The following is a 9,127-nucleotide window of genomic DNA, read 5'->3' as shown; positions in this document are numbered from 1 at the left end:
GGGGGGGGGGCTGATTTCTTTGGGGTGGTCACGATGAGCAATCCTCAGCTCGGTAAGGGCAGAGGTTTTTCACCTCCTTATTCCTTTCCCTGCTCAGTTCCTTGCTCCTAACACCAGGAAAAAGTTCAGAGGAAAGGGAGTGAAGACAGGGAAAACGAGAAGACAGCATTTGGCACATGGACTGTCCTTGCTCCTTCAAACATCAGTCGGGGAGCAGAGTAGAGGTTGATCCACAGGTCAATCATTTATAGGTCAGAAGAAATACTTCCGCAAAGGATGAGCTCATGTTTCCTTGTTAAAGGAAAGTTCAGGATCCAAACTTCTAGCTCGACAAAAAGAACAAGGAGATAGCAGGTGGAAAATAAGTGATTAGAAAGAGTCCAGAGAACCCAGAATTCCCCAAAAATCCTGGAAGGCCAGCACTGGCTGATCTTCATGCTTCAGGACAATTGTCACATGGACACATTCGCTGCCTCCTATTGGCAGTACACAGCCCATCCCTGACCTATGGATGAGTGCTTCCTAATGCCAGCCCAGAGGACCTCCTGTATGTGTGGACTCATTCATTTAACATGAAGTTTAACTGCATCGTCAGCTGACCTTTCTTTACAGTGTTTTATTTTTTTTAAAGTAGTCTCTGCAGTTTTTGTCTATTTACCTATTCAGCTTAATTGATTGAAATTAGTTCCAATATATGTACAGAGGCACTGCACTTATGGACTGTACTGTAAATGGGTAAATGACAATGACCTCTAATAATATCTTCTCAGGAGCATAAAGACACGTCTTAACGAGTTTTCCTCCAGAAATGTGTCGACACCGTGCCAAATACAAAAATACTCAAAAACCAAGTCTGCAGCTCAACAGAATCTGGGTGAGATGACACAAATTGAGTTGGCCAGGTGTAGAAAACTGTTGCCCATGCCTTTTGGAAGGGACTACAAATACAGTAAAAAAAAAAAAAGTTCAAAGGAAACTGGGATCCGGGTGGCTGTGCAGGAAGTCATTCCGTGCCAAGGATGTTCTCGGCCCGAGAGAGACATTATCTCTGGAGTCGCGGCGATCGGTTTCGTGTTTGCCGAGAGTTCAGGTGTCACAGCCAACAATGGCCGGCTTGTGCTCGCTGTTGCTCGACACGCACTTCCACACCTAGTGCCGCGACCACTGGCGCTGAACCACACAAGTCTCTCCGCGCTAACAAGTCCACCTTTGTTTTCTTAGGGTCTGTGTTCCAGGGAAAGAGAGAGCGAGAGAAAGAGGGGGAGGGAGGCAGGGAGAGGAAAAAATAGATATTTCCGTAAATGGGACACGGGATAAGCCCACATAAAAACGCACAATGCAGGGAGTCACAGTGACAACAACAATAACCAAAAAAAAAAAAGCCCCCAAACCTCACAGGTGCAAATGTAAAGTATCGAATGGTAAAGCGTTTCGACCAGAGGCCGTTTGCCAGGTGAGCCTGTTGAAATCTGCACTAACCCCTCGTCCCGTCTGTTAGCGAGGCCCATGTGTTAGCGGGGCCCCCTTGTCCTGCGTGTTAGCGGAGCCCGTGTGTTAGCGGGGCCCCCTCGTCCCGTGTGTTAGCGGGGCCCCTCGTCCCGTGTGTTAGTGGGGCCACTCATTCCGTGTGATAGCGAGGCCCGTGTGTTAGCAGGGCCCGTGTGTTAGTTGGGCCCCTCGTCCCGTGTGTTAGCGGGGCCCCCTCGTCCCGTGTGTTAGCGGGGCCCCCTCGTCCCGTGTGTTAGCGGGGCCCCCGCGTCCCGTGTGTTAGCGGGGCCCCCTCGTCCCGTGTGTTAGCGGGGCCCCCGCGTCCCGTGTGTTAGCGGGGCCCCCTCGTCCCGTGTGTTAGCGGGGCCCCTCGTCCCGTGTGTTAGCGGGGCCCCCGCGTCCCGTGTGTTAGCGGGGCCCCCTCGTCCCGTGTGTTAGCGGGGCCCCTCGTCCCGTGTGTTAGCGGGGCCCCCTCGTCCCGTGTGTTAGCGGGGCCACTCATTCCGTGTGATAGCGAGGCCCGTGTGTTAGCAGGGCCCGTGTGTTAGTTGGGCCCCCTCGTCCCGTGTGTTAGCGGGGCCCCCGCGTCCCGTGTGTTAGCGGGGCCCCCTCGTCCCGTGTGTTAGCGGGGCCCCCGCGTCCCGTGTGTTATCGGGTCCCGTGTGTTAGCGGGGCCCCTCGTCCCGTGCGCTAGCGGGGCCCCCTTGTCCCGTGTGTTAGCGGGGCCCCTCGTCCCGTGCGCTAGCGGGGCCCCCTTGTCCCGTGTGTTAGTGGGGCCACTCATTCCGTGTGTTAGCAGGGCTCCGCGGCCCAAGTATTAGCGGGGCCCCCTCATCCCGTGTGTTAGCGGGGCCCCTCGTCCCGTGTGTTAGTGGGGCCACTCATTCCGTGTGATAGCGAGGCCCGTGTGTTAGCAGGGCCCGTGTGTTAGTTGGGCCCCTCGTCCCGTGTGTTAGCGGGGCCCCCTCGTCCCGTGTGTTAGCGGGGCCCCTCGTCCCGTGTGTTAGCGGGGCCCCCTCGTCCCGTGTGTTAGCGGGGCCCCTCGTCCCGTGTGTTAGCGGGGCCCGTGTGTTAGCGGGGCCCCTCGTCCCGTGTGTTAGTGGGGCCACTCATTCCGTGTGATAGCGAGGCCCGTGTGTTAGCAGGGCCCGTGTGTTAGTTGGGCCCCTCGTCCCGTGTGTTAGCGGGGCCCCCTCGTCCCGTGTGTTAGCGGGGCCCCTCGTCCCGTGTGTTAGCGGGGCCCCTCGTCCCGTGTGTTAGCGGGGCCCCTGGTCCCGTGTGTTAGCGGGTCCCGTGTGTTAGCGGGGCCCCCTCGTCCCGTGTGTTAGCGGGTCCCGTGTGTTAGCGGGGCCCCTCGTCCCGTGTGTTAGCGGGTCCCGTGTGTTAGCGGGGCCCCTCGTCCCGTGTGTTAGCGGGGCCCCTCGTCCCGTGTGTTAGCCGGGCCCCCGCGTCCCGTGTGTTATCGGGTCCCGTGTGTTAGCGGGTCCCGTGTGTTAGCGGGTCCCGTGTGTTAGCGGGTCCCCTCGTCCCGTGTGTTAGCGGGTCCCGTGTGTTAGCGGGGCCCGTGTGTTAGCGAGGCCCGTGTGTTAGCGGGGCTCCTCGGCCCCCTCGTCCGAGTGACGGTGTCCTGAAAAGTCCCATACTCGCTGTGAGCCGCCTCGGAGCCTGACGCCCCGCTATCAGCAGGAGAGGGCGACATAAATCACCCCCACAATGGGCCGCTTTGTCCCAGCCAGGAGGAGAGCCGTCACACGCAAACATCTTTCTTCATTTCGGACAAAGCTGGTCTGACAGGCACGGGGTGTAGACGCTATAAAATACACCTATTTATTTGATTTTATTTTCTTAAAGGAGAGAGAGATATCCTTGCCTCCCTTCACATTTCTCTCCTTTTCATCCAGACAGGTAGAAAGCGGAGGGGGTAACAGAGAGAGGGGGGATCACAGCTCAGAAGGTGCCATGTTGGAGGGGTCAGACCGTGGTCAGTGTGGGGGGGGGGGGCTTGTACATGACTGCCCTACAAACTTTGGCATACATCTTACCACTATAAATATGTGTGCGCGTGAGAGAGAGAAAGAGAGAGAGGGAGAGAGGGAGTGAAAGGGTGAGTATGTCTGCAGAGAGTATCACAGAGGGGGTTAGAGCCTCCATACTTTACAGTGAGTACAACTGTGGGAACGAAGAGAGGGATGACGCAGGGTGGGAATACCAGGTTGAGCCAGCAGGTGGCAGCAGTGGACAGCAGAGCCCCTTCCTCAGCACACACATGGACTTGGCTTCACACAAAGGAGTGCTGTTCTGCTCTTTGCACAAACTCCAGAGCACAAACACAGCTCTCTCACAGACAGAACACACTGCGGTCTGTTTTCCAGGGTGGCCAGTGGCATGAGATGAAGATAGACTAATGTAAGGAGGAGCAGGGGGCAAAGGAGGGGTGGGGGGCACTTGTCAAAAACTTCGGAAATGGACAAAAACAGTCATTCCTAATATATCATTGCAGCAAGACTGCAGAAATAATTGGTTAAATATTAGCAATATGCTCACACAGAGAATTTACCAAACAAAAACTGCTTTATGACCCTCTGTGACTGAGGAAGCAAGCAAATTATTGTGTGTGTGTGAGAGAGTGTGTGAGAGTGTGAGTGTGTGATAGAATATGCTTATGAGTGTGTGAGAGAGACTGAGTGAGTTTGTGTGAGAGCATGTTTGAATGTGAGTGAGTGTGTGTGTGAGTGGTTGAGCAAGCCAGCATATAAGCAAGAGTGAGTGAGCGATTTCAGCACGGTCAATGCGTTCACCAGCTCCAGTTCACACATACAGAACAGCAGAATGTCCCCTGAACTGAACCGGATCCTCTCTATCAGAACAGGCTAAAACAACACTTTCATTCTGGGCTGAACCCACATCTCTTCTCCCCTCCATTCAGTTCTCACACCCTTCACATCAACAACACACCCTAATTGCACACAAACATATTCCCTAATTAATTTTTTTATACATTATCCAATTACGTTCTGTATACATTAACCGACTACATGATTAACAGTTGAAGAGAAGTGAATAACTCTGTTGAAGGGGCACCAGAGTTTAATTGGATCCCCGCAATTACATTTGAGAGCAGCCCTTTCAGCCAGGGTGTGAGGTGCCAGGAGACCCCCCGCTGCTCAACAGGGCTGCATCCGCAGAGATGTACCGCATCTGTGCAGCTTTACAGGGCCCGAGCACCATTTTGTTCTTCTCCCAGGGGCCAAGGGCTCTTTCTATACACTTACTTCATCCCCCTTTCTCTCTTTTTCTTGCTCCTAACCCGGAAGTCAGCCGAGGTCCGCCATCTTTATGGACATTCCAACCCTTTAAACGTTCCTTCTAGGAGCTAGAAGTAGAAGTTAAGAATCCAGAAGCGTCCTTTCTGTCGAGGAAACACGATCGACCTGTGGGTCCACCTCTCCCCGTCCGCCACGCCTGTAACTGACGTGGCTTCGAAGTAACGTCTGAAGGAGCAATGACATTCCACTTGATGAATTCATGTTCTCAATTTCCCAATCTTTACTACATTTTCTTCCATCTCTTCCGAGCCTCTTCCAATGGGCGGAGCATGGGGCGGCCTGTAGCGTAGTGGTTAAGGTAAATGACTGGGACACGCAGGGTCGGTGGCTATAATCCCGGTGTAGGCACAATAAGATCCGCACAGCCGTTGGGCCCTTGAGTAAGGCCCTTAACCCTGCATTGCTCCAGGGGAGGATTGTCTCCTGCTTAGTCTAATCAACTGTAAATCGCTCTGGATCAGAGCATCTGCCAAATGCCATTAATGTAATTTAATGTAATGTAAAAAGGAGAAAGAAAAAGAAAAAGCGTCAGTCACGCTTTCTGGGAAACTATCATGAAATGGAAACCTGAATGAAACGTAAAACGACTTGCTCATATGCAGCACGTTGACTTCTACCAGTGGGAGCAAGGTCAGGCCAAGGTCACCCCCCCCCCCCCCCAGCAGGACTGACCCAATCAAAAGGTTGCATCGCACCAACATGTTCCATCAAATACGTTTCCGGATCCTTAATAGCACAAACGTAATAATACAATCCAACTACACACAAACATTTAATATTAGCTGCTCATCATATTAGATGCAATCAAGCAGTAAAAAAAAAAAAAAAAGGAAAACGCTCCTATTTAATTAGCGATTCTCATTTAAATTGCCAGGCTTGTCAATCATGCAAAACAATCAAAACCAATTAAAGCTGATTAATGTTCAGGGCTGAATGCGAGGCGAGCTCTCATCTGCCCCCTCTGGTACATTCGGCTGGAACACCCCCCAACCCCAACCCCCCAACGAGACGTCGCCGCTCCAAAACAGAGGTTGCGGTGTTACCAAGCGGCCGGACTGCACCCCGCTCTCTCCCTGCCCTCTCATCGCGGAGTCCATTTTAACTTTGTTTTGGCCTGGCCGGGGCCCCGGAGAACCAGCTGCTTTAAAGAGGCAGCCGTTTGAGAGGAGAAAAGAGAGGGGGAGAAAAGAGAGTGGCTGACCAGCCATGGAGACGATGATTAGGTGGTCTGGCTGAGAGAGAGAGAGAGAGGAGTTTCATAACTTATCAGGACAGCCATGACACTGTAGCTCTGATGAGTTCTCATCGACCTCTGAACCTTTGATGACCGTGGGAGGTCGCTAACTTGGATTTCTACCTCCTCTGCCAGCTGCCTGACCGCCACACATCTTTCTCATCAAACTGAAGACGTGCAATGTGTATGGTGCATAGCTGAACGGGATACAGTCTGTAGGTATTTGGGCAGAGTCACCATGTAAAAAGAGCTGCGTGGATGTAAATGAAGGCTGACCGTCTGTACTTTTACCTCGTGCGCATTCATTTCATTCAGTCTAATGTGCTGGAGCACACACTGCAGAGAAGTACCGTCATATTTAAAAAGCTTTCTCTCACATTTTGCTGTAATTAGTATACAGTACCTGTATATACCGTATATGTCACACCAGGCAAGAATGCGTCAGCGATGCTTGTTTTGCTCGACTCACGGCTTGTCAATCAAACAGTCACTTCCCGCATGGGTCAAAAGAGGCTTCCATATCACGCTATTGTTCCTTTCCCCCCTCTGGGAGAAATATCACCACCAGAACGGCTGAGAACGGGTGGCTCAGAACGTCCAATAGACACACAGACCCGCTGATGGCAATGCACACCTTCTCCCCGACCCCCTATCCACCCAGACGGAAGGCAATTAATTCCAATTGCATCCTGATAGCAGAATTATCTTCCAAATCATCTCCTGTTCTGGGCGGGGCACTAACAGCCCTGATTAATCCTGGGTGATATCCGCTCCGTTCCCCACATCCTTTCTCTTCTTCTTTTCTTTTTCCGCCAGCAATTGTTCTCATGATCTTGGGCTCGGTGGTAATTTCGCACTTTGAGTTGTTTTCATTACAGGGGAAGTGATTAAAGTTTCTTGTCGGAGAAAGAGGCATACGCCGCAGTGTGCGGCCTGCCTTAAGGAAAGCAGGACCGTGTAGCCTACCCCAGCCTCGCACCTGGCCTGATTACCGCAAACAAACTCGCCCTGGTCCTCCTCTGTTCATACTGCCCATTCAAAGGCCGAGTTGGAAAAGCAGAATAAATATGAATTCATCTCGAAGCCTTTTTGCATAAGCTGTGATATTCTTATTAGTGAACACTATACTCACCGGCATACAATTAGATAATGTTTGGTTATATTACTCCTTGAGAAAAAATTAGACTGAATTAAAACTATGCATTGGAAATTAAGGCTTTGCATTTACTTGTCAGTCAAAATTTATGAGCAAATACAGGCATTCTTCTCTCTAGTTCAAATGGTTCAAATAGTATTTGTTTCGGATTCAAATACTTTAAGCTAGCCTGGTGTTTTGGAACCAATGAAATGATCCCAAAAGTGTAAATCCTGCCTATCCACTCCCCCCTGCATTCTTAAATGCACCAGGCAAGATCAATAGAGCACAGGGTCATATTTAAATCCAAAGCAAATAATATTTGAACCCAGGCCTCAACCAGCCATTAACAAATTTTCATGTGACCCACAGACTAATGTGATTAACAATGCTGCGAACAAATTATTTCTTTCTCAAAAGTAAGTGTATGTGTAAGAACCTGTTTAAAGTTCCCATTTTGTAAGAAACCAACCATAAAAGATTATATTTTGCAAACGATGAATCCCATTCTGGGTCGATAACACCATTTGATATCGATGCGGTGAACTCTAGTTTCATTATCGTCTTTTCATAAAATCAAGAAAAGTAAAGTATGTCTGCTCGATATAGAGATATGTCATTTCCCTGGCCCCAGGTAATTTCTACCTCAAAAAACAAAAGTGAAAAACTGACTGGATCAATAAAGCATTTAAATACAATCCCTGCCATACAAAGCTTCAGTCTTCTACTCAAGGGATCTGAGTGTACTCTCAACAAGACATAAGCCACAAGATGGGGCCTTCAACACAGCCAGTTATGACAGCCCTTCAATGGTAAAGGAGACAAATTTGGAAGAGATTGTTTTCCATTAGTAAGTGTGGAATAATGCATTGCTTTAACCATTGTTTTATACTATACATATATTAATGTACAAGTGCTTAGGAATATATTCTTCAATACAAAATAACTTTTAAGTAACTACAAGCAGATAGACTAGGTCAATGTTACATTTCCTGTTGGCCCATTACCGTAAAAGTTTTCATACTAATAACTGCATGACTAATAGCTCAAAGTATTAATGTGTGACACTTTGACGTGTCACCGTAAGTATTGCTATGAGAAACTGGGATGTCTCTGCTTTGCTTAGCAGTAAAGGGAGGATTTGCTGCCTTGTCTAAGGCAAGTGAAGATAACACTGAGTTGTTATCCTGCTACAAAGGAAGGTGTCCTTGGATGGGTTGTGAGGATTGGGATAGACAGGGATGCATGCGGCACACATCCAAAAAAACAGAAGAAAAAATACTATGACGTGGTTGTTTCTCTGTCGATATAAGATGTGAAGTCTCCAGTTTAACCTTGAGTTCAGTGCGGTATGCTGGGGACCACCTGTCAATCCAAACATATGGTCTGTGCACTCCTGCAAACTTAAATAAAAAGCTTTTTTGATTTGAGTTCTAGTTAGTTTCAGTATTTAATGTTTTAATTCAGTGTATCTAGAATTCGCAAGACCCGACCAAACCAACTGTAGAGCCAAGTGAAGGCAATAAAAAGGTTGTTCCTCAACATAAGCTCTGAATGTTAAGAGAAGTTATACTGGTATTAACACCAATTCAGTCCAACAACTGTTCAATGACAGACTGAGAAAGATCTTAAAAATTACAAAGCACACTGGGGAATATTAGAATTTGAGAAAACGGCGCCCCCTTGTGGATGTCTTGAGCTAATATTCCTCACCCGTTGGGCCAGCAGTGGCCAATCCCTTTCCTGCAGGGCCGGTGTGTATTGTGGTTTTCGCTGTCACTCATTACACTGGTCAAATTAAAGACCCACAAACATCAGCATTCTCTTTGTGGATTGAATATCTAAAATGGCCACAAAACGTTCACAAAGAGCAGTGACATATGTAATTGAGAAGTCTTGAACCCTGCCCCAATTCCCCCTCACCCTCTGCCTGCTGCGGTCAGC

The 9,127-nt window shown here is 49.5% G+C and overlaps 1 long non-coding RNA gene across 1 annotated transcript in view; it reads right to left on the bottom strand.

The window, feature by feature from the left end:
* Positions 1-987: 987 nt before the first annotated feature.
* LOC133114851 (uncharacterized) overlaps positions 988-9,127 on the bottom strand; it is a 93,203-nt gene continuing 85,063 nt past the window's right edge. Inside the window, exon 5 of the long non-coding RNA XR_009705584.1 lies at positions 988-1,224. This is a non-coding gene — a long non-coding RNA (uncharacterized LOC133114851). The remainder of the gene's footprint in view (positions 1,225-9,127) is intronic.

The sequence above is a fragment of the Conger conger genome, chromosome 16 (assembly GCF_963514075.1).
Source record: "Conger conger chromosome 16, fConCon1.1, whole genome shotgun sequence".
In the NCBI taxonomy this organism is placed as follows: domain Eukaryota; kingdom Metazoa; phylum Chordata; class Actinopteri; order Anguilliformes; family Congridae; genus Conger; species Conger conger.
The sequence above is the reverse complement of the archived record's forward strand: the minus strand, read 5'-3'. Positions and strand labels throughout refer to the sequence as shown.